The following is a 25615-nucleotide window of genomic DNA, read 5'->3' as shown; positions in this document are numbered from 1 at the left end:
CCCGCATCGGGCTCTCTGCTCAGCAGGGAGCCTGCTTCCTCCTCTCTCTCTCTGCCTGCCTCTCTGCCTACTTGTGATCTCTCTCTCTGTCAAATAAAATAAATAAAATCTTAAAAAATTTAAAAAAAAATAAAAAAAAAAAAAGAACAGAACAGCAGAGACTGAACTCTTTTAATGGACTCAAGTCAAGAGGTACGAGATGAATAAACCTTAGTTGCTACCATATTCTCATTACGGACTCAAGAAAGACTCCATTTTTTATTGACTTATTTACCATTTACTTTTTCACTTATGCAGAGAACAGTGTGAAATCTACCACCCACTAGTCACGAAATAACTGAACGTAACTAGTCCTTCTATCCATCTGGATACTCCCTAACTACCTGGTTCCCAGCCTCATTCATCTTTTTCAAGGGGCCATACTCGTGCTTCGCTCAGAGAGCACCATGAAGCATTGGTCTCAAGTTCACTCTAATGTATACCCTATCTATTGATCCACTCATGTTTCTCTTCTTATTAATTAGTTGAAGAATAATTTGATTATTTATTCATTTTTTGAAGAAAAAGAGTAAAACCCGCCAGTACTCCAAAACCGAAATCCCAGTTCCTGCAATGGCTGAGAGCCACTCTGTCCAAAGTGGGATTAAGTCTAGATTTCTTCCTCTTCTTCTAAAATGGTTTAATCATTGTATTTGTTTCAAGACATAGGCTCCTCTGCCTTTTTGCTTTTTTTTAAAGATTTTATGTATTTATTTGACAGAGAGAGCTCACAAGTAGGCAGAGCACCTGGCTGGGGGCGGGGGGGGGGTGCCAGGTTCCCCACTGAGCAGCCAGACGTGGGGCTCGATCCCAGGACCTGAGACCATGACCAGAGCAGAAGGCAGAGGCTCAACCCACTGAGCCACCCAGGCGCCCCTCCTCTGCCTTCTTTTAAATAACTAACCAATATAAGAACTCTTACTCAATAACTTCTAACGGTATAAAGTGAAGGCAAACTGAGCACAGAACAACACTGACGAATACTAGCGTCTGTCCGTATGTTCGCTGTCCCCAGTTACAACCTGTTAGACTCTTTTTCGTTTTCTCAAATAATAGCAAACAGCATTCGTTTGGTCACAGTTACGATCCTATTCTCAATATCAGTCCATGCTGGGCTTTCTTTCCATGAGGCACTTACCTAAGCAATTGTTTGGAGTGTGAAAGATTTGATTTGTTCCTTTTCTAAACAGAACCAACCACCAGCTACCTACACGAAATCAGAAACAACACGGATTCTCACAGAAGGGGATCCACATTCCTTATGGAAAAAGCCCTTATCGATTCAGATGCTGGAACTCAGAGTTTGGGGGAATAATGCAATAATTCCTGTTACCACTGCAAACTCACATCACCGGCCATCATTCACTCACAAATCCTTCCTCTTGCCTCACTGTACTTAGGAGACCAATCACAGACATTAAGAACTAGAGCTCAGGGACAGACCACCGACTCCTCCTAACTTTTGTGTTAAGTCCGTCTCTCACAGAAGAAATAGCTAGATTTATTTTTTCCTAATGGCCCTCAAAATTAGAGGTTTTTCCTAATGGACCTCAAAAATTAGATTTAATTAAAATCTTGGATTCGTACATCTCCGAATACTCATCATTAGTAGATTTCTTCCTTTATTTATGAATTGCTTATTTCATTACCCACTGATTCACTAATAACGGTATAATCCGTTCTCATGAACGCAGAGAGCCCGAGAACGACATCCTTGAATATCACTAAGAACTAAGCTCTATGCCCAACTCCCGCAGCGCTAATAGACAAGGACTTGTTTTGCAATGTATGTGGATGCTCTCTGCAAATTTGAATTAGCCAACATCCTTGCTTCCTATCAATTTCATGGGTCCATGCCTGGCCCTTTTACATTTAAAGATGCTTCAAGAAATAACCATGGGACCTTCACTCTTTCTCCCCAACTGGCACACCAACCATTTTACCCATCTTGTGTGTTCCTTCCTCAAGAAATTCACAGCGTTCATTATCAATGGAGAAGTACTTAAATGTACTACAATGCAAAAATGAAACACAATGGGGACCAACCCTGGAAACAAAGGAAACAACACCCTGTTTCTTTTCTACTGAATTTCAGTAGTACTGAATCTGATTAATCATAAATCCCAATTTGGGTCTGTGCTGGTGTTACTTGGCTTTATTTATTAATCTACCCATTCATTACTTTGGAAAATCCAAGCAACACCCCTAAACCAACCTCCCAACCCAAGAATGTAACACTCTGCTACTTACATCAATTTCTTCTTTCCTTACCCACACGGTTTGTGAAAGCCAAGATCTTTAGCATTCAAGAATGATTAAATCATCTTGTTCACTTGGTGAAAATGCAGACTCCCAAAAAGAGAAAAAGCCTAGTTAGATTTTTTTTTTTTTAAAGCAAAGATCAGTGTTGCAATATCAGGTCAATCATGAATGTGGGTCATTTTAGAATGTTATCATTGTCCATGAATCACTCTTATTTATTGACTTACTTAATTTTTCTTTTTCAACAACACAATTAACACCAGCATGAGAATATGAACCATTATCTACCATAAATATCCATCTTCATGCTCCCTATTCATCAATTTAACAACTCAGTGGTTGCTTTTAATGGACCTCAGTTGTACAAAACTGGGTAAATGTAAATCTTCATTTTATTGCATATTCCCACCAATGAAGCACAAATTTTTCTGATTGATGTCTACAGATTCATTTATTTATTCATGTATATAATTAGGCATAAAATAAATCAATTATGTACCCATTTTTCTAAAGACTTTCCCCATGCAAATTTCCATGTACACCTGAACCTAGTAATAACACACTATACGTTAACCAATCGGAACATAAATTAAAACTTAAAGAAGAAATTTCTATGTGTACTTTACCCAAAGTGGAAGGAGCTGCGAGTTCTATTTTTTTTAATCTGGACAACATTTGGGTATAGAAGGAGCAATCACTGTCTTTGGTTCATGACACATATTCCTCACTGGCTTTCGCTCAGCCTTCTTTTGAATAATTAACCTGTATAGAAATGCGCTCGTTCATTCCCCTATGACAGTATGTCAGTATCAATGAAAACCAAGGCACGGAACGGGAATATTAAATATCCAGTCTACATGCTCATGGCTCAGAGACATAACTGATAATTAAATCTTCTTTTGATTTAAAAAAAATTAAACTACTGAATATGGTTCTATTGACTGTAACTCTGGTCATATGACATATCCTCCATATGGATTCATGCTTGGCCCTCTCTCAATAAGACAATATTAAAACAACCGATTATTTATGTAAGCCCTTTTTTTTTTTTTTTTGGTCCCTCTTAACTAAAACCACCAAACAAAGAATCAAAGCAGCAACATGAACTCTCAGGTCTATCTGTCCATACCTGTCCTTACGGAAGAGTTCAGAGCTTTGATTTATCTGTGGAACCCAGTGCTTTAAATACACACTAAACACAATCTTCGTTTTATTACACAACCTCACAGTTGGTCCATGTGTGGCCCCTCCTTATCTCTGTTCATTTACACATTTCCTTGTCCATTCAGGAGTCCATGTGCCGGAGACTCCACCTTTTCTCTTTTTCACAGTAGTCCGCCGATTTCCGGACAAGGGTTAATACAATTTTGTTTGTTTGTTCCATGTTTAATTTTTATTTTTATCTTTTTCAGTTTTTATTTAAATTCCAGTATAATGAACCCATAGTGTGAGACCAGTTTCCGGTGTACAATAGAGTGACTCAGCACCGGGAGCTCATCGCAAGGGCCCTCCGCCATCCCCATCACCTGGTCGCCCACCCCGCCCCTTGGGGACCATTGTTTTGTCCCCTTGGGGACCATCGGTTTGTCCTCTATAGTTAAGAGTCTATTTCTCAGTTTGCCTCTCTTTTGTCCTTATGCTCCTTTTGTTTCTTAAATTCCAAACAGGGTTGAAATCATAAGGCATTTCTTTCTTCAACTGACATATTTCACTTAGCGTAATACTCTCTAGCTTCAACCACATCACTGCCAATGGCAAGATTTCATCTTTTGGCTGGCTGAGGGACGTTCCATGGTGCACAGCTAAACATCCCACCTCTCCTTTACGCCTTCATCCATCCGCGGCCTCTTGGGCTGCTTCTGGATCTTGGCTACTGTACCTAATGCTGCCAGAAACGTAAGAGCACCTGTGTCCCTTTAAATTAGTATTTTTGTATTCCTTGCGTAAATATCTAGTAGTGCAATTGCTAGACTGCAGCTCAGTTCTAGTTTTTAATTTCTGAGGCGCCTCCATCCTGTTCTCCAGAGGGCCTCCGCCGGCTCCCACTCCCACCAACTGTGCAAGAGAGTCCCCTTTCCCCACATCCAATACAATTTTAGATTCAGACTCAACCGCTGCTCCAGGATCCATCCCTGTCCCCAGCTCTGCATTCTTTTTCTTTCAGTCTTTTAACCTTTTCTTTCCTGTTTCATTGACTGTTTCAATGACAAGAGTCAATACACACAAACTACAAAAGCTCAAAAAGAGTGTCTTGCATATGACAAAGATCTATCAGTTTCTCATAAAGCTAATACATCAGATCTCCTTTGCAGTGGCCTTCAGAGCAGCACACGTGTGCTCCCTGAATCATCTGAAGGGATGAATGTTAAAATCCACGGTCATGTAAGTATCATGTATGAACATGTATGAAACACCTCCCATCTTTTCTTAAGGAGTCATCAATTGTGCAAAATGGAATGAATCATCATGATCTAGGGTTCTTAATCTATTCCTGTCGTAGGTGATACGCAGCACTCTTCAATGTTACACTTCTATGTGGCTCTTTATTCCTTGGAATACTTCAGTGAACCCCCTTGAGCAAGTTCCCCTGAGGACATAAATTTTGACCATTACTCACCTCGGTATTTCTGCTCCTTAACCCCAGAGCCAGCATCGTCATCATTAGATATGATTTAATCAACTATAGTGCCTTAATTCTGAGATAAAAATCAGGCTTTAAAAATCATGGAAAAAAGTGGAGCGCCTGGGTGGCTCAGTGGGTTAAAGCCTCTGCCTTCGGCTCAGGTCATGATCCCAGGGTCCTGGGATCGAGCCCCACGTCAGGCTCTCTGCTCTGCAGGGAGCCTGCTTCCTCCTCTCTCTCTCTCTCTCTCTCTCTGCCTGCCTCTGCCTACTTGTGATCTCCGTCTGTCAAATAAATAAATAAAATCTTTAAAAAAAAAAATCACGGAAAAAAGCAAAATAATAATAAAGATGAAAAAATCATAAATTTAAGTATGTTTAAAAGATATTAATTATGGAGTTCCAGATTACACATAAAACTTGCCCTTCTTTTCATTGGCTCAAGAATATCACTACTGTTTATTTACTCCATCATTTAATTTTAATTTTAAATAATATAATGAACACCATCACATCGACTACTCAACCCGCAAGTAACAACCATGACTATTATACACACGCCCATGTACTTGACACAGAGTAAAAATCTATATTCTCCTTTTCAATGGGTCTTTCTTGTATTGACTGGATAAATTTAAATCCTTGTTTCATAGCATATTTTTAATAATGGCCCATGGTTGACTCTGCTTAATGTATCCATTCATTCATTCATTCAATTACTCATGGAACAATTTTACCTGTTGTTCATTAAAGGCAGGGAGTACCTGGGTGGTTTAGTTGGTCAAACATCTGACTCTTAATTTCAGCTCAGGTTGGGATCTCAGGGCTCTGAGATCGAGCCCCATGTCAGCCTTCACACTCAGCAGAGAATTTGCGTTAGGATTTCTCTCCTGGGGCACCTGAGTGGTTCAATGGGTTAAGTGTCTGCCTTCCGCTCAGGTCATGATCTCAGGGTCCTGGGGTAGAAACCCACATGGGGCTCTCTGCTCAGCGGGGAGCCTGGTTCCCCCCACCCCCCACCCCGCCTCTCTGTCTGCTTGTGATCTCTCTGTGTAAATAAATAAATAAAATCTTTAAAAAAAGAAAAGAAATTAAGGATTTCTCTCTCTCCTTCTTCCCATCTCCCCATTCCCTCTCTTTTTCTTCTCCAAATAAAAAGAAAGAAAGAAAAGCCGAAGATGGTAGGTTCCCTTATGGCGAGCATAACATACGGAGCTGTCAAATCACTACGATGTACACCTGAGACTAATACAATACTGTGCATTAACTGTACTTCAATTAAAAAAAAAATAAAGAAAAATGGTAAACTAGGCAGCCCCTCAGAAAAGCAGTAACTACTATGTGTGTCTGTCTGTGTTCATTATACAAAGCAAGAAAAGCCTAGCTTTTTTTAAATATACAAACAGTAGTGTGAAACAAGATAATCATGATCCTGTATCCATAATGAGGGTCCTAACTAGAGTATGATTTTCGCCTTTTAAATAAAATATGAGTCTATTCATACGCTTACAAGAACATGTAATATGTCATAATTATAACTCGCTGGACAAAACTTTAACGTGATCATTTGCTCACAGTAAATCATCTTGTTATAGGACCCATTCCCATCACCGGTCCATAACCTTATTCTTCAATTCAAGTCTTCTTATTTACCGAGGCAAACATCTTTCCCTTTCCTTAATAAAATGAGCCACCAGCAAACCCACCATCAATTCATGACCACAACATCCCATCTTGGGCACACCTCACCATTTGTCCCCTGCCGGACAGAGTAAGACCTTGACCTACTTATTTTCCCAGACCTCACCGCTTCCGAGAGGTTTCGAAACATGCTCTCGCAACTGAATGATGTGTGCCTTTCCTTGTCCCCCGTCGATCCTTCATCTCTTTCCTTAACGGGGCGTTACTTCATTTGTGATTAAAAACCTCGCACACCCACACAGCACACAGCCGAAGAGCAGGACCCCTGAATATTCTTCTCGTGCTCCGCAAGTACGGTCACCGCGGAGGGAATAACCCGACCTCTCGGAGTGACCTCAGAGCTACGAAGCTTCATCAAAATCTTTAATTCAGACACCCCAGGGTACTCATCACTGATCCAAACTGGGCAATTTTTTTTAAAGATTTTATTTATTTATGAGGGAGAGAGACAGAGAGCAAGGGCAGGGGGAGGAGGGGCAGAGAGAGAGGGCGAAGCAGGCTCCCCACTGAGCCTAACAAGGGGCCCAATCCCAGGACCTTGGGAACGCGACCTGAGCCGAAGGCAGATGCTTAACTGACTGAGCCCCCCAAATGCCCCTCAACTTGGCATCTTCTGTCTTCCTCATTCACACCTTCCTTTCTGCATCGTTTTTACATGCATGTAATAGAGTCCATAGCCACGAATAACAAATGCCAAGAATGAGAGGAATGATTCTCACCAAGGCTCGTCTATCCGTACCTGCCCCACGTGCTGAAGGACATTCAATGTCCTTCATCAGTGCCCCTCTGGGGGGTCCCGCTGTGCTTCCAGTCAATATCACATCGATAACACGTTTTTGTTTTTCTCTTTACTTCACGTGTCCACATGGCAAAGAAGGTAACGTGAACCACTGAGCCACCCTGTCCCTCACAACTCGAAAATGGTCGTTGTCTCCTATCCTCCTATGTTCTCCTCCCTCGCCAGGAAATAACCTGACCTTCACCAAGGAAGGGATATTCTTCTACATGTACTTGGGTGCCAGACTAAGATGACATACTTTTATGTGGCCCCGAAAAGGACTAATCTGTGAACCTGGGTTCATAACATATTCATATCCTTGGTTAACGTTTGTCATTCTTTGATTTCGTATCTATGTAAATATCTCTAACCCTGTATCTATCTTTCTCCATGAAGCCAGTTTTTAAAAATACTGCCTTGGAAATTCATGAACAATCTCCCCTAAGAACAGAGACTTCGATGGTTAGTTATCCTGTTCTCTGTGCTCTTTACCTACAGAGGCAACAACAGAGACCTTCACCGTCAGAGGATGATTAAGCTGGCTGTGGTGTGTCCATGCTCTAAATGAAAAAGCCAATTCTAGACAGTCTGTCTTAGATGTGTCTAAGTAGACGTGAGTTTTACACGGTCAGATTAATAAGAAAGCTGGGTCATATCACGTTCTCATTACTGGTGCAAAACCTGTGCTCCTTCTTATTTGTCAGCTCATTTTATGGTTAATTTTTGGAAAGGTAAACATCATGGGATCTAAGACTTGACAGGGAATGAGGCTTGTAACCATTATACTCCCTCCTCTTAAGTAACAGCCTAATAATTACTGTCAGGACCTGTACCTGTGCAACATTGTATAGATTTAGAAACTGGCATCATGGCCCGTTCTCAACACTCCTAGTTTCGTTGCTTATCTATCTAATCGCTGTGGAATCATTGGACCCCCTATTTATTTTTTTAAATAGTCATAATAAATGAGGAAGACACATTTCAAAACCTAACATTATATGTAATGCATTACACAGAACATAAATATAAAATATGATAAAATTACCTATACATGTCCCTATGATAGAAACTTTCCAGCTGAAACCCAGAACTGAAATACCATCATTCCATAAACCTCTCTCCATGTCCTCAACCCAAGTAGGAAGAAACGAGATCCCATTTTCTTTATCAGAAGAGTAGAGATGGCTCCTTGACTTCATGTCACACCCTCCATACTGTCCAGTTCGCCCTCCTGTAAGTAATGATTTGAAAAGGATCATGCTGGGGCATGATCATGGGTGACTCAGTGGGTTAAAGCCTCTGCCTTCGGCTCAGGTCATGATCCCAGGGTCCTGGGATCGAGCCCCGCGTCGTGCTCTCTGCTCATCGGGGAGCCTGCTTCCTCCTCTCTCTCTGCCTGCCTCTCTGCCTACTTGTGATCTCTGTCTGTCAAATAAATAAATAAAATCTTTTAAAAAAGAGAGAGAAGAAAAATTTGAAGAAAAAAGAAAAGGATCATGCTGTGGTAGCGTGGGTGGGCAGCTTAGTCAGTTAAATGTCTGACTCGATTTCGGATCCGGTCATGATCTCAGGATAGTGAGACTGAACCCCGCACGGGGCTCCACACTGGGTGTGCAGCCTGCTGAAGGTTCCCTCCCTCTGCCCTTCCCCCTCTAAAAAAATTAAATTAAATGATTACATCCATTCCCTCAGTAACTTTACAACAATACATAATTATTTGGGAATTCTACAACCCTACACTTGAACACCTAAACACAGTAACAACTGCCCATAGCCACACACTCATTGTCCACAGAAATAACTCCGTCCCCTTGCTCATTTTGGGCTTTTAAATAAAATTCAGTGAACACAACTAAATGAATATGACGGGTGTCACCCAGCGTATCCTCGACCCTGGCCCGTTCTTGCTTCTTTTCAGGGAGAGAGTTATGTCATCATTGCTTTATGTAAACATTTTTTCCTTCTTCTTAAGAAAACCACCAACCAGCAAATTCCCACCGATCCAGACTGCGGACATGCGTACACAGACACGTCCCCGTGTGCTCCCCCGTGTCTGGGCTTCCTGTGTGCTCTGAAGGGGGCAACAGCTTTTACCTATGTGTTATGTTGAAACTTGCTATTAAACAAATGTATTCCTAATAACACGTGTCCATGACACACTCTCCTAAATGATTCACACGTGACCTTGTCTTCACTCAGACCTTCAAATATGCACGTATTCCCGGACTCACTAACACCCATACAATCCATACGCAGACAATGGCTAAGCGCGTAGAAGAACCGGATCCCCAAAGGCCTTGAACCCTAGCCTCTTAAGAGAAAATGACTAGGTTTCTATATTTACTAGTTTACTTTGATTTCAGTTCCTATACAGTTAACATACAATATTACACAGACCTCAGAGTTTAGGGCTTAATCAAAATGCTTGATTCATATACCCCAGAACTACTCATCATTGATCTAAGCTCAACATTCTTTTACTTCATTTATCTGTTTGTACCTCGTGTATTGATTGTTTATGCATTATTTATTGATCGCTTCATTCATGGCCTCGTTGATGTAAAAAAAAGTTACTTCCTACGAAAACCTGGAAACCAGATCTTTGAATACTGCATAGAGCTGTTTACAAGCCTTTTCCCACAGAGCTGGTAAATGAGATCTCCTTTTAATTGGGCCTCAGTGCTGTACGTATGGATTAATCGATAAACTTGCTCCTACACACCCCTCGTGTTTCACTGCTCTGTTTGCTTATCTTTCACTTAATTTCTTCAGATTTTTTAAAGATTTTATTTACTTATTTGACAGACAGAGACCACTAGTAGGCAGAGAGGCAGGCAGAGAGAGAGAGGAGAAGCAGGCTCCCTGCCGAGCAGAGAGCCCGACGCGGGGCTCGATCCCAGGACCCTGGGATCATGACCTGAGCCGAAGGGAGAGGCTTTAACCCACTGAGCCACCCAGGTGCCCCAATTTCTTCATATTTTAAAAAAGAGTACACTGGATCTACCAGTTGACTCTCTCCATCACTAGGATGCTGGCAACATTTTCTATCTTCCTAGGTACTCCTTCCTCAAACACTTAACCTTGACGGTTATCAACAGAGAATGTTCTTAGAATGTGGTGCAGACATAAAATGGAACAGTAAGGAACTCTGGAAATGAATGCCCAACAAACCCTCAGACTTTGTTTCTAATGGATCTCGAACTAAAACGGACGAATCTTACTCCGTGGCTCACTACACATTCCCCGCTGCGGCCCAGGCCCCGTGTGTCTGATTTCACTGATGTTCGCGGTGGCCGCCCTGCCTTCGGGACAATCCCACCAAAAACCCACACGAATTACCGTCAAACCAAGAGCATAAACTTTCACTTACATGAGTCACTTTGCTCCTTACCCACAGAAGGGACAGCCAAGGTCTTCCTCAGGGGATAACGAAGAAATCAGACTGAATCTGCGAAGTAAAAAGCAGATTTCGGAAAACTGAACCAGTACAGATGTAGATTTTTTTTTAAAGACACTTGAGTCCTGCTGTACTAGATTTATCATAAAACCCTTTTTATTACGCTCCCATTATTAGCCCCTAAATGGCCCTCTTTTTATTTACTGACTTCTTTAATCATTTATGTATCTAATACAATGACAACCGCTAAGTCAACATCCTAGTACAAGAGTTAAGAACTAGGCCTATTCCAAGTCCTGTCTGTCAAACTCTAACCACAGAAGGCTGAGCGCAGACTGCCTTTCGTGTGGATCTTCCTCGATTAGAATCTGGCAAATTTATATCTTCCTTTCCTGACATAGTCTCATCAAGGATCCATGCCTGACCGCGCCCTGTAACTTTGTTCCTTTATTTGTTTGCTTTCGGTTTATTTGCTCATGGAATGACTTGTTCGTATTTTCTCTTTAAAAAAAAATACAAAATATTATGATAAGTAATGGTCTCTATGCCCTTTACCCAAAGTGGGCAGAGCCCCACATGGAAATCTTTTACTTATATGGACATCGGAAGGGCAGAGCAAGATTAATAACCAACTTCTTCTAATGACGTACTGCCCTCCTTGGTGCATGTTTGCCCTCTTTGAAATCACCTCTTCCTTCGGTCACTTAGAATATCATCAATAGTTGTGAAACTACATATCCAGACATATCTAAATGATACTAGTCTCTTCCCATCTACTCAAATACCCACAGAAAAACATGTGTTTTTCAAAAATGATACTGACTGAGAATAAGTAATCTAATCGTAACTCCTCTCACATAACACATTAACACTGCCCATGCTTGGTATTCTTTAATTAAGTATTCTATAATCAATATTTATTATGTTTCCCTTTTTTCCCCGCTTTTCTTAATAAAATTCTTAATAAAGTTAACCACCACCAAGCCAGAAGCTTATGGACATCTGCCTACATGTTTCCGACAAAACATGGCAAAACCCTCGAACTCTTCACTTCTTGGAACTCAGGTCCTTGGAAATATTTTAATAATAATGTATTTCTCATTAGATTCTCTCATAATTGGCCAATACCTAGCCCTCGTTGTCTTTATTCATGGATATGTTTCTTTATGTACTCACATGCCCATCCACTAATAAAAGGACCTAGATCTAAGAGGTACCAACGCCCCAAGCAAGATGCCTGTATTCCTCCTAACTTCTGCCCCAGGTCGTGTCCCGCCAAGGCAGGATGAGAGGTTGGTTTGTACGATGGACCTCAGAGTTTTAGGGTTTAATCAAAATCCTTGGTTCAGACACCCCAGGTACTCATCATCGGTCAAGGCTTGGGACTCTCTTTATTGAATCAATTATACATTTGTTCATTCGTTCCTCCATCCATTCACTCACCAACAGTCTTTACTCGTGTTTCTCTATCAACATGTTAGACACCCAAATCGTGATCAATGGTGGAATGTATAAATCAAGAGTGATGGAAGATAAAATGAAACATTAACCAAATGTAAAATGGAGAGTTCTCTTTCATCTTTTTCTGAAAACGACCTTGCTTCAAAGGGCCTAGGGAAAGGAATGCTTCCTCCAATTCATTGTGAGAAAGTCGTATGGGCTTTGTGGTGGTGGTGACTGACACAAACCACAGACTTTAGTCCATGCCACACTGTCACCCTTGTATCATGCATGGACTGATCTTTGTTATTCATTTTTTAAAGTAAATAATATTATAATGTGAGGAATACTGACGAAAGCACTATTCAACCCTCCAACTGTGACTTGGACAAAACAGTTCTGACCCTCTCCCACCAAGATACAAAGATCTTCAATGTCCGAGAAACATTCACATAAGCTGCAGAACACACACAAGGTAATTTAAATAGCTGATAAAATAAATGAATAAGCCTGTGTCTTTCTTCCATGAACCTAAGAGTTTTTTGCCTGTGACTCTCAGTTGCACAGAATTGGGTTAATTATCATCTTTGTTTCATGAGACACTCTCATCTCTAGCCCATAACTAACCCTCTATTATTAATTTGTGTTTCATTAATTTGTACATTTATTCATACTTAATATTCCAGAAACTCCCATTACCCAACTACCCAACACAATTGACTAACAGAGTAGCCATTAGTCACATATCGCAATTTAAATTTAATAAAATTTAATAAAAATCAAAGAAAATTAAAAATTCCGTTCTTCAGATACACTGGCTACATTTCTTGTGCTCAAGAGTCACATGATGTACCTCGTGGCTACCATATTGGACAGAACAACTCATACCAAACACATTCATCACTGCGGAAAATTCTATTAGGCAACACTAATAAATACTCCTTATCTTTGACAGAATAGTCTAGAACTTTTTCTAATGAAGCTAACATGAGTTAATCATAGTTCTTGATCATGAGTCCCTGCTGATTCCCTCTTGTTTGATTTGGTCATTTCTAAAGAAGTTTTAATGACCAACCATAAATCCAGTTTTTTGCAGGTGAGAACGGAGACCTGATCTTTCATTTCCCCTTGTGCTCCTCGCTCAGAGTTAGCATCTTAGATCTCTATTCGAGGAAAATTGTTTAAATACACGATGCATATATACTCAGTGAAACAAGGTAGCTGGTAAAAGGCATGACACAGACTAGATTATTTCAGTAGATGTCAGAAGTGCAGAACTAAATTAATTGTCATTTTCGGGCCCTTCTCATCACCCATCCATGTTTTGGCCTTTCCTGTATTTTATGCAAATATGTAATTACTTATTTTTTACTAAAATCAACATCCAACAACACCGTGATGCAAAAACAAAAGTATTGACGACTCCTTAACCAACACAGGTTTTTTTGTTAATGGACCTTAGATGTACAGAATTAGAATAATCTGAATCCTGGGGTGATGAGATATTTTCCTCATGGGCCCTTGCTTGCCATCTCTTTATTCCTTGATTTGGGCACGCGTGCATTTCCTTAGTCATGAACACCCTTGAACCACTTCCCAGCCGAAGATTTAAGAACATCCACTATTACTCACATTGTCTTCACGTACCTTATCCAGCCAAACGAGATTCAACATCCTCGTCAACGTTGCATGACTAAACGAACCATGGCATGTCCAGTTTGTGTAACAGAAGAAAACCGTTCAAAAACGGAACACCCTGAATCATTTTCAGTGGCTTTCACGTGTGTGGAATTAAAATAATGAACCTTAGTTCATGGAACATTATCCTCATTGGTCTTCACTTGGCCCTTTCTAATTTTATCTATTCCTTTCAAAAACTCATAAAAGAATACCACCAACAGAGAACTATCAGGATCTATGTCTCCCTGACCATCACTTTCACCAAGTTAACACCCAAGTTCATCAATGCAGAAGTGGGTATACAAACCATAGTGTAAAAATTGAGAGTAAAATGCTATTAAAACAAATAAAATAATGTGCATCAAATTTGCAGGATTATGTAATCATAAATCTTGTCTTTACTCGTCCATGCTTAATCCTTTCTGATCTTATGTACACATTCATTTATTTATAATAAATCAATAAACAGGAACTCATCATTCATCCCAAGAATAAGAAAAAGCAACAATTATATCTATATAAAGAGATATGCATGTTATATACATCTATGTGCAAGTGGGTATTGAGGAGGGCACGGATTACATGGGGCACGAGGTGTTGCACGCAAACAATGAATCTTGGAACACGGCATCAAAAACTAATGATGTGGGGCGCCTCGGGGGCTCAGAGGGTTAAAGCCTCTGCCTTTGGCTCAGGTCATGATCTCAGGGTCCTGGGATGGAGCCCCGCATCGGGCTCTCTGCTCAGCGGGGAGCCTGCTTCCCCCCGACTTCCTGCCTCTCTGCTTACTTGTGATCTCTCTGTGTCAAATAAATAAAATTTTGAAAGAAAAAAAAACACGAATGATGTATTGTATGGTGACTAACATAACAATCAAAATATGTATGTATGTATATATGAATATAATCTTTTTTTATTTGCTCAACTTCTACACAGACCGCAACCTAGTTATATTGTTTTTTAACTTGGTGACAATTATACCAAATGTTCACCATCTTGGTTCATGACACAGTCACCTCATGGGTCTATGCTTGACCATCTTTGACTGTATTTGTGCCTGTTCATGTTTAATAACGCGTGCGCACACACACACACACACACATCAGCTAACCACGCAACCTCAGAACAGTAAGACTAACCATCACTCACGTTGGTTGGTCCATGGCTCATTTCCCACAGAGGTCACGGCCAAGGTCTTCATTAACACAGTGTCACGAGACCCACTCTAGGGCCTCCGTTCTGTGGAACACAAGGCCCAGATTAAAAAGGATAAAACCACCAGGTATTCTCTAATGGTTGTTGGATGAGCAGCTCAAGACTAACCAAGATTTGGTTCACGACACACTCTCACCACCGGCCTAAGCATAGGTCTCACTGTATGTATTTCTTCACATAATAATCTCATGATAATAAACATGTATGACCTCATCAAAAACAAGAGGAACAGCCACTGTAAGCATCTGCTCTATACTTCTTACCCACAAAGGAACCAGCCCAGGTCTTCTTGCTAATGGACTCAGATACACAGAGTTGAGGCAGTAACAATCTTTGATTCCAGGTATGATAGCATCATTGTTCCCTACATTGTTCCCTTTTACTGTCTTGACTTATTTTTTTCTTTCAATACAATAAACACATCAGGTCAGCACTAATGCAGAACAAAAATGTCCATCAGCACTTATTTTGGCACTTCTAGTCCAATGCTTCTTACCCACAAAGGTCGAGAGCGTTGCTTTGTTTTATGATTTACAATGGCCCATCATTGTACAAGTGTATTAATCTTAACCCATAACTCATAAAACATTATCTTTGGTGCTTTATTACCAGCTCTTTTTCATTCCTTCATTTATTTATTCGACTACTTCATTTTTTAATTTTTCATTTAAACTCAATTAGACAACATATAAGTACCTCATTAGTTTCACATATAGCGTTCTGTTAATTTATCAGTTAAGTTTAACACCCAACGATCATCACATCACATCCCCTCCTTAATGCCCGTTACCCAGCTACCCCAGCCGACACCCCCGCCTACCCTCCTGCAACCCTGTTGGTTACTCATCCGATTCATAGTTAACTATACAGCAAATACACTCAGAGCCCGCAACCAGCCCCCAGACCAATGAGCTTTCTACATAACTGTTGATAGACTGACTGCCCACCCACCATCCCAACACCCTGGGCTTTGTTTCCGTTCTGTTCTGTTTTTGTTTTGTAGTAACTACAGTTGGATACAACAGATTACTCACAAGCCTTGTTTAAAAATACATCCTCATTAGACCTCCATAATTTTACTTATGCATTCATTCACCTTTAACTATTCAGTAAAACCCACTAAGCCCCGCCTACACCCATGTACAGTTTCCTTCCCCACAGAGATCTTTCCTCTGTCATGAAAACCCCCCATGTGCCCATTCGACGGAACACAAAGCCCCATTACAAGGAAGAAAATAGCCTAGACCTCTTTTGTTTGTTAATATCGGGTTAGCAGACTTGGGTTAATCATAATCTTTTGTCCAGAACACCTTCTCACAATTGCTGTATTTGAGGCCTTTGTTACATTATTTCTTGAATCTTTATTCTTTTTAATAATAAAATTAATAACCACAAACCACTCCGATCTCTTGATAGCCCTCGGTTGTGGAGACTGAATCATGAACCTTGGTTCAGGGTCACTTCTGGCCACTCCCCCAGGGTTGCCCCTCTGTTAGTTTACTGACTCTTAAAACCTATGTGAGAACCATGCCTGACCCCCATGCCCACGTCCCCGCTCGTGGACCCTTGCTGCCCTCTGCCTTCATTGGTCATTCCCGAATCTGCCAAGCACCCTCCCCTTCCCCGTTCATGAACGTATAAAGTTTGATCACCTATGTGGATTCCTGGCAAATAACTTCCATGGGCCACTGGTTTGCAGGGCCTCTGCAGGGCTGTCAAGGGGGGAGAATGACTTCGTATGACTCACGGAGGAGCACACCCGCCAGGGGTTGGTTAGTAAAAGGACTCAAATCGAGGTCCTTGAGCTCCATGTGCCGTGACTACCCACTCACCGTCGTAAGGCACAGCCCCCAGGAGTTAGAACACACGTGCTCAACACCAAACTGCCTGCCTGCGAATCCAGACTCAAACCCTGACAGGCTGGGCGGCATCAGGGAAGTGAACGAACCTCTCTGTGCCCGTTTCCTCATCCGGAAGCTAGTCGCAGCACTAGTCCCTGAGCAGGATCGGCCATTACTGTCCCACCAAGGGCAACCAGGTCAACTCCCCCACCCGCCACCCTGTCTCTGAGCCCCTCACCCAAATCTTTCTTCCCTGTGCAGCAGCGCCCGAGCTGTGGTGCTAGACAGACAGACAGACCAGGTTCCACCCCAGCAGGCACTCACGAGCTGTGTAACTGCAGAGACGTGACCTGGCCTCTCTGTCTTGTGCCCCGACTTGTGCGATTTGTAGACTGAGGACAGCAGCACCCTCGTGGGTCCAGCATGAGGGTGCAGTGAGCTAGCTAGCGGCAGTTCCTCAAGCGGCTCCCCACCCTGGAACACCCTCCCCCCTTCCCCAGCCCACCCGCCCACCCCGCTGGCCAAACAGCCCCCAATCTGATTAGAGAAACAAATTATCTTGATGCTCAGGCCAAGCCGAGGGTTTCGGGAAGGATGGGCCTCGGGCAGGAAATTGTTGGGATCTGTTCTTTTTTGGACACGGCATCAAAGCTTAAACAAGTGCCCTGGAAAATAGAAATCCAACTAAGGGATGCGCTTTAGAAAACTGAAATCTGTTTCATGAGATGGGGCTGCCCTCGGGGAAGTCGATGCCAGGAGATTCTTGATGATCGAATCGTTTCCCAGACACTACACATGCGTCTACTCCGACCCTTACTGCCAATACAGCCACCTCCCTCCCTGCCCTCCCCTACTGGCCTGGTAGGTGCCCAGCACCCTCACCACAGTGCAACTCTTGAAACATGAAACATTAAAAACAGATTAAATTGTAAGACCTCCATCCATCCCACTTGTGTGTGTATAATGTACTCTGTGCATAAAGGCATCTGCGTAGGGGCTCTCCCACCAGGCTGGGAACTTGGGCTCCTGCCTTTGCCTTCACCCCACCTCACGGCCTTGGGCCAGGCCCTTCCCCTCCCTGAGCCTCAGGTGTCAATAACCCACCAGCCTGCCCTCCCTCCCAGGTGGCGTGGAAGGGAAAAGCATCGAGTTGAAGTGCGCGTTCCCTCCAAGCATCAGAGGATTATTAATGCTGTACCTCCTGCACCCAGCACGTAGTGTTCGCAGCACGCCTTAGCATACATTATCTTGTTTGATCCTCACAGCAGCCCTGTGAATTAGACATAATAATCATAATTAGCCGATACTGATTGAACGTGGACAGTGCCCCAGGCACTACTCTCCCTGCCTGGTGTGCACAGACTGTCTTCCGGGGGGAGAGCGCGTACAACACAACAGCACCTCTTTTTTTCTTCCCCCCAAAAGTTCTGAGCACACATTTTGTGCCAGGCACCGGTCTAGGTCCCAGGTTACAGCAGTGACCAAAACAGACCAAATCTGAGAGCTCACATCCCGCGGGTGGAGACTGAACGGACAAAATTAAAGATAAGCCCAGTAACGAGGTACACCACGCAGCGGTAAAACTACGAAAGAAAAAAAAGCAGGAGAGGGAGCGACAGCCCACAACCACGGGAAAGCCTCGCTGAGCACATGTCCCATTTTACACCCGGGGAAACTGAGCGTCAGAACAGTTAAGCGACTGATAAGCGGTCACACAGCGAAGAGTGCTGAGCTCCGGAGTTTCTTGTCCCCACTTGTCCTCACCTCCTCATGTGTGTGGTAGATCTCGCTCTCTGATACCCCACCATCAGCCTATAAGGGGAGCGCATGAGTGCAGGCAGGGGTCAGTGCGCCTCCCACACAGGCAGTTCCAGAGGCACAGGGCACCTCCGGGATGTACTAATCACTCTGGGTGGGAAAATACACTGACTTTCTTAAAGAAGACACAGTGGGACGGATCCTGATTGTGGGACAGATCCTGATTCGGTGACGGGAAATGCTGAATCAGAGCACACACCCATCAGAGCCCAGCAAGTCAGCACAGGTGCTAGCCCCATATCCTACCTAGGGTTGGGGGGCATCCAAATGTATTCCCCTTCCCCAATACTACCCCCACAGGCAGCTACACACTGCCATGGCTTAAGCTGCAAATATCCTGCCCAGAAATGGGACACGGTCACCCAATCCTCAGGCTCTCCATGAGCTAAGACTCCATGGAACAATTCTTCGTTCCAGCTGGCCACCCTCAAAAGAACAAAAACAATTTCCAAAGTGATTATTTTCTCCCCCCCACCAGGAAAAATTAAAAAAAAAAACAGATAGACAAATTTGGCAAGAATGTATATGAGAATACAGGAAGAACTGGCCCACTGCTGCTAGAAGCCATGCAGTTGAACACACAACTTCGTGGTCCACCTTGCTCTTCATCTACTCAGCTTCTTTTCAGCTCCCATTCAACCTCTCCATAATTCTCAATACCCAAGGAAATTTCTATTCCAAGGCCTAATGTTGCATTAGATGGATCCTGTCCATTTAGTATGTTTAATTCTCATTTCCTTAGCTACGGCTAAAACTTTCTAGGCTTAAATGTATATTTGTTTCTATTTCAGACTCCCTCTCCGAAAGCAAACTCATACACCCTTCTGAGCACCTGTTCAGCTACCTACAGAATGTAGATAATGATTCTTAGCAGAGATACTGAATACCATCTCAATAAAAAGTCATGACAATTACAATTTTAACTATAATGGAGTAGGTACTGAATGTGAACCATATGGGAAACACTGTTTTAAGCTCTTTAAGTGTTTGACTCATTTAATTTTCAAGTACCCATGAATAATTAATGCCGTGGGGAAAAATAATAAAGTGCTGTTGGTAACCCTGTATTATTATTGAGGAAACTGAGGCACAGAGGTTAAATACTCACAAAACTAGTCAATGGCCATCCTAGGAATTAAGCCTGAGCATCTGGGATGTCTGTAACAGGACTTAGCCCATATGCAGGTTATCAAAACATATCTGCTAAATTTGAGCCAGATCTTCAGGAAGGCTTGCTGATTTGTCCTTCAGCCCTCTGTCTGATTCCCTCCCTCCTCTCCTTGTACTCCTGTAGGCTCTAGATTCATTTTTTACATCTGCTGCCCTAAATATTCAGACATCATAGGAACCACCAGAAATTGGACTTGATCAATTACACTGCAAATGTCAGTGGTACAGTTGACCCTTATATGTATGATAGTAGCAAATAGGACAAGCTAGAGAAGGTGTTACTTGAGAAATAAATTTAGAGTCTGGGGGTTAAGAGGGCCAGGTCCCTTATAAACCAAGAGGGTGAGTCTGACACTGGTTTACCCCAAGGAGTGCATTTTTTCTCAGACACAGTCTTAGAGAAAAAGAAATGGAAGAGCATATGAGTTTAGAAGAAAAAAAAGCAGACCAGGCTTCAAATCCTGGTTCCATGCGGGTCCCTGCATGATCCGGGGCCAGGCACTTAGCATTCCTAAACCTCAATTTTCTTGGTTTTTTTTTTTTAAAGATTTTATTTATTTATTTGACAGACAAAGATCACAAGTAGGCAGAAAAGCAGGCAGAGAGAGAGAGAGAGGGAAGCAGGCTCCCTGCTGGGCTCAATCCCAGGACCCCAGGATCATGACCTGAGCCGAAGGCAGACGCTTTATTTCACCCACTGAGCCACCCAGGTGCCCCAATTTTCTTGTATCTTAATTGAGGGTGGTGATTGTTATCATGGAGGGTCACTGTGATGATTTAGATGAGATAAACTTATGCCACGTGGCCACAAAAGGACTGAGCACGAGGCTGGGCTCGGGACGCAGCCAGCCAGGAGAGCCTGCGGAAGGAGGCTGCCTGCTGTTTTCTCAGTGCAGTCCCCTGCTGGGCCTGAGCGTTGCTGCTGAGACGCTCCAGCGCCACAGCTGGGACTTGGTCCCTGTGAGCCAGCAGCCCACCTGTAGTCCCAGAGCCCCCTGAGCTAGTCAGTTTGCTCAGAAGCAGAAGAAAATGCCAGCAAGCTCCAATCGGAGGAAACACCTCTTCGGAGACCAAGGAAGCCTTTGATGTTGGTGAGAAACTGACTATTCTCTCTCACTTTTCCATCTACCCACCCTCTGCACCTGAATTCACTCCCCTACCTCACCAGCAGGCTTCGGCCACCACACCATCTCTCCATCTGCTGATGCCTGGCCAAGGCGAGCATGCAGCCAGCCATCAGACCGAACGTCCATCCTTCCAGCCCTCCATACTATGCACAGGGATCAGACAAACCTGGATTGCAGTCCTGGGTCTTGCTTCCTAGCTGATCTTGGACAAGTCACCAACCTCTCAGAGTCCTCTCATCTGTAAAAGAAAGGGAAATCAGTCATAGCTGGGGTGAGGATTTAGAGAGAGAGTAGACGTCATTAAATGTCCATTCCCTCTGCTTCTGCAACTGGGCCAGGATGTAGACAGGGAGTACATCTTGCATGACCTATTGAGAAGAGCTCTTTAGAAATTATCTGTGGTGTTTCAGGGGCATGCTCTGTTTCAGGGGCATGCTCCCCCTGTGGCCCCAGGGGCTGGGCGGTGGCCAGAGCATTCTGGGGTGGTGGCCCCTCCTGCACTCCCAGCAGAGTGCGCCATCTAGTGGATCGGCAACCAGTGGGGTCCCTGGTAGGTCCTGGGTGGCTGGTCCGCTGCGGGGTGACAGTTCCGAACCAGCCGGAGGTCCCAGGCCCCAGACGGCAGGACCGCCCTCTTTCAGATATGGCACCCCTACTGTCCTAATCACTCGGGCGGCCGGGACTGCCAGGAGCCTTTTGTTTTGTGCATGCTAGCCAGTTCTGTTTTGCCTACCCCAGCCCAACTCCCCTGTAAATGTTTCCAGAAAAAATAAAAAGAATATTCTAGCACCTTCTGTTTTGCCCAATGTCTGTTATGTATGAGAAACAGGGCTGGGGGCTTCCTGTGCACTGTCCCTTATTCTCTAAGTGACCCCCAGGAGAGACTCAGCAGTTGCCCCATTTTCAGTAAGAAAACTGAGGTTTACTGAGGGTGGGTTACTTACACGTGAGGGTAGATAGTCAGACCCCTGAATTTATATCCAGACTTACCTGCCATCATCCCAGTGCACCCATGAAAGTGCAGGAAAAGAATTTGGACACTGATTTGAACAAGCCAACTGTAAAAGAAATTTATGAGTCAACCGGGGATATATGGATGCTGCCTAGATGTTGGATGACATTAAGGAAAGGCTGTTAATTTTTTAACGGCGAAGGTGGCATTGTGGTTATGTTTTTCAAAACCGAAAACAGTCCTTCTTTCTTCGAGACAGGCACGGAGATATGCTCCGGGGAAACAACACGGTGTTTGGAATTTGCTTCCACATGGCCTGGGGTGGGCTGGTAGGGGACAGCACACAGCTTAGAGCGCTGTTGGCACCTGGATGGCAGTGATGTGGAAACTGTGTAAATTATGATGAAAATATGTATTATTTTCTCTACTTTGGGGTTATTTCAGATTTTACATAATTGAAGGTTTTAAAAATCAACACGTAAAAATCAAGTGTAGGAGGGGAGGGGGCGGGAGAGGTGAAGCCCCTGGAAAAAAAAAGCAAAGAAGCCGAGCACCCAAACTAAGTGATGGGGGATATCAGGGGGCCGATTCAGAGGACAAATGCCTCGAAGTGGAGAGGGCATAAGTAACGGGCCAGGGCTGGTGGGAGCAAAGCATTCTGACTCGGGTGGATTTCGGAGAAAGCACAAAGGTGCGGGGTGCTGCAGAATGACATGCCCACCGGCCACCCCGAGGCCTTCTTCCTGCTTCCCTCAAATACCCTGAGCTCCCCCTCTGGACCTCCTGGGCTCTCCCTGGCCCCTGTCCCCCTCCCTAAGCCATCCAGCCTCTAAAAGGACCAGCCAGCAGTGCCCCTCTCCAAGGCAGGGCTGCCCACCTGATGAGTCCTGCCTGAGACCAGCTCGGCTGGTAAGAATTGAGCCATCTCGCTTACAAGGGTCTTTTTTAGTTTTGCGGGGTTTTTTTGCTTTTTTTTTTTTTTTAAATTGCCTTTTGGGGAGGAAAAGAATTAGTGCTTTTTCCCTACAACTGTGTACCAAGCAGTTCTCGGGGTCCTCAGCCCCTTCTCCCCCTCTCTCAGCCCCCTCTTCTGCATCAGTCATATCCCCCACAGCCAACGGACTAATGCGGACCCCAGATCCGGCCAAACTCCCCGGACCCTGGGGACCACCCCTGCCCTCCTCCTCCCCTCGCTGATCCTGGCCCCTGTGTGGGGGGCTTCCTGGGCATGTCACCACCATGGAAAAAGCTCCCTCCCTCCTCCTTCCCCCCCCCCCCCCACCATTCTGGAAAGCCAGCCACCGGACAGTTCCCCGGGACCCTCCCGCAGCCAGCTGCATTGCCACAGAGCCCCGGGTGAGGGAGGGGCGCAGCCGGCGGCCCCCCCGGCCCCATGCCAGAGCCTGCCACCCCCTCCCGGCTGTCCCTGGCCGGCGCGGGGCGCCTGGCCCCCCTTCTCGATCACGCCGCAGTTAAAAGCGTCACTACAAAAGCAAAAGCACCGGTCCCTACGGACAGTCTCCCCCTCCTCACTTTCTGGGCTCAGAAATGTGTCCCAGGCAGCCCCCTTGTGGCACTTGGGGGCGCCACAGACTCTTGGCTGGTGGCTGAAGAATTCAGACTGTCTGATTCCACTGCACCGTGAGTTGGCACAAATCTTAAGTGGCCCAAGTCCTCCCGGCTGCAGACCTGGCTCAGCCGCCTCTCTGAGTCGGGGGCACGGCTCTCCTCCCTCGCCCCCTCCCTGTCCAGCTCGCCCTCCTCGCTCCCTCCCTCCCGGAACCAGCGCTCTCCTGTTGAATGCAGCTCCAACAGGCTGACAGGTGTCTGACGACTGCAACAGCGGTGGGAGCGGGAGGGAAGGTGTGGGGACAGGGGGGTTTTCTTAGGGTAACGTTTCGGGAAACTGAGGAGCAGGGAGGCTCCCAGTCCCTGCGCCTGTCAGGAAAGGGGCCAGAGACTCTCCCTCCAAGAGTGGGTTCCAGTTTTGAGCATCTCCCTGAGGTGAGGGGCTGCCCTGAAGACTGCCCTCTGCTTCCCCCTCTCAGCCATCAAGCCCTCATCCCCTCCAAAGCCCGTCCTCCCCACGAAGAAGCCCTAGTGCCCCCCCCATGGGTTCCATCCTCTCTCACGCACTGTCCACATAAACAAGCCCCAGCCCCCTCCGTCTCTATCTGCAATCTGCTTGGAGGTGGGCAGGGCCCTCTCCACGTCAGGTTAATAATGCTGTTCTCATAAGCCTCTGCCCATAGGTGCTACCACCTAATTTTGAATCTGCCCTTCAAACGGATTGGGCCACAGAGGAGCTGGGATCTCAAGCACCGCTGGGAGGTGCTTAGCACTAATCAATCCATCCCCTGCCCACCCACGCCCCCCCAGCACTCGGCTCTGCCTTCCCGAGCAGTCTTCAGCAGCCGGGTGTGGTGGGGAGCTCCGGACGGCCTGGGGTTCCATCCCAGCCTGGCCTCACAGCAGCTGAGAGACGGTGAGTATGCGACTTCACAGTCCCCTGCCTCAGTTTCCTTAGCAGCCCAATGGGGATTATGAGGCTGGTGCTCAGAGTTTTTTCCCCCTGGGGTGAGTCCTGTGCAGGCAGCCTAGCTCTGGGCTTGGCCCTGAGACAAGGCTCCATAAATCTCACCTGCCATCATCCACCACCCCCCACCCCAGATCTCTTGATGTGCAGAGACTGACTTACTCCCTGTCTCTCTCCCCCACCAGACTGAGCTTCCAGGACAGGAAGCCGACTGCCAGAGCTCGGGGTCCAGCCTCCCACTCGGGTCTGGGCCTGACAAGGTAGGTGCACTGCGGTGGTCTGGAGAGTGAGTACCCGGGAAGATGCCCAGAGCCCACAGCCTGTGAAATGCCCGGAGCCCACTGGGTTTCTCTTTCCCAGAGAGCACCCCCTGCTGTCCAAGCCAGCCCTTCCAGGCGGCAGGAGAACCAAGTATCTCTTCATGCCTCACCCCGGGGCCCCGCGCGGTGTTACATAGGAGGCAAATTCTTGCCGTATTAAATGCAGATGTGGATTCGCGGGCGTTTCTAGCGCCTGCTGCATCTACTGTGAGCTCACAGGCCAGGGGCTGCCTCTGGCTGACTTGATTTGTGCTATTAAGCCGGCAGAGGGGTCTCCGGCAGGCCAGGTTCCCGTCTGTATTCGGGGCAGGGTCGCGGAAGGCCAGACTGTTTTCTTTCTTGCGAGCCACTTGTTACACGAGCGCCTCCCTCCCTGGGTCCCGCTGTCTACTCCATAAGCATTCAGGCAGTGTCTGATGTGCGCTAGGCGACTCTTATCTTGTTTCATCTTACGGGGAGAGAGCCCCTCTCCCCTCTGTTGCACAGAGAAAACACAGAGGCTCTGAAAAGTAGAGGGAATCGCGTCTCCTCACAGCTAGGAAGCAGGGAGTCCAGCCCGGTCTGGTGCTGTCTGTCTCAGGAGCCCCCCAGCCCCGCCGCAGCCGCTGGCTGCCGCCGCCGCCGCCGCCACTGCGGGCTGACCAGGGCCGGCCGGCAGCCAGCGGCTCCTGCAGAAAAGGCAGGGGGTTTGCATAGAGAGCGTTCTCCCTGGCAACT

The 25615-nt window shown here is 45.2% G+C and overlaps 1 long non-coding RNA gene, 2 other non-coding genes and 1 pseudogene across 18 annotated transcripts in view; all 4 read right to left on the bottom strand.

The window, feature by feature from the left end:
* The window catches only part of LOC132000265 (uncharacterized), an 84850-nt gene that overhangs the window by 52063 nt on the left and 7172 nt on the right, over window positions 1–25615 (bottom strand). For 13 of the 16 annotated variants that reach the window (XR_009399233.1, XR_009399226.1, XR_009399218.1 and 10 more), the window contains exons 4-8: window positions 22081–22148; window positions 21257–21328; window positions 18174–18245; window positions 15069–15158; window positions 10773–10850 (exon numbers count right to left, since the gene is read on the bottom strand). This is a non-coding gene — a long non-coding RNA (uncharacterized LOC132000265). Of the gene's footprint in view, window positions 1–2289; window positions 2389–2927; window positions 3064–4918; window positions 4934–10772; window positions 10851–15058; window positions 15159–18173; window positions 18246–21256; window positions 21329–22080; window positions 22149–25615 lie in introns of those variants that run through there. The other 3 variants (XR_009399221.1, XR_009399222.1, XR_009399227.1) reach the window with 3 other exon arrangements.
* Window positions 6953–7024, bottom strand: LOC132000529 (small nucleolar RNA SNORD113/SNORD114 family). Its single transcript, XR_009399377.1, has one exon. It is a non-coding gene; the product is annotated as a small nucleolar RNA SNORD113/SNORD114 family (small nucleolar RNA).
* On the bottom strand, window positions 9794–9865 carry LOC132000522 (small nucleolar RNA SNORD113/SNORD114 family). Its single transcript, XR_009399374.1, has one exon. It is a non-coding gene; the product is annotated as a small nucleolar RNA SNORD113/SNORD114 family (small nucleolar RNA).
* On the bottom strand, window positions 12105–12175 carry LOC132000511 (small nucleolar RNA SNORD113/SNORD114 family; annotated as a pseudogene).

The sequence above is a fragment of the Mustela nigripes genome, chromosome 13, assembly GCF_022355385.1.
Source record: "Mustela nigripes isolate SB6536 chromosome 13, MUSNIG.SB6536, whole genome shotgun sequence".
NCBI lineage: Eukaryota > Metazoa > Chordata > Mammalia > Carnivora > Mustelidae > Mustela > Mustela nigripes.
This window is presented reverse-complemented; position numbering and strand designations above follow the sequence as displayed.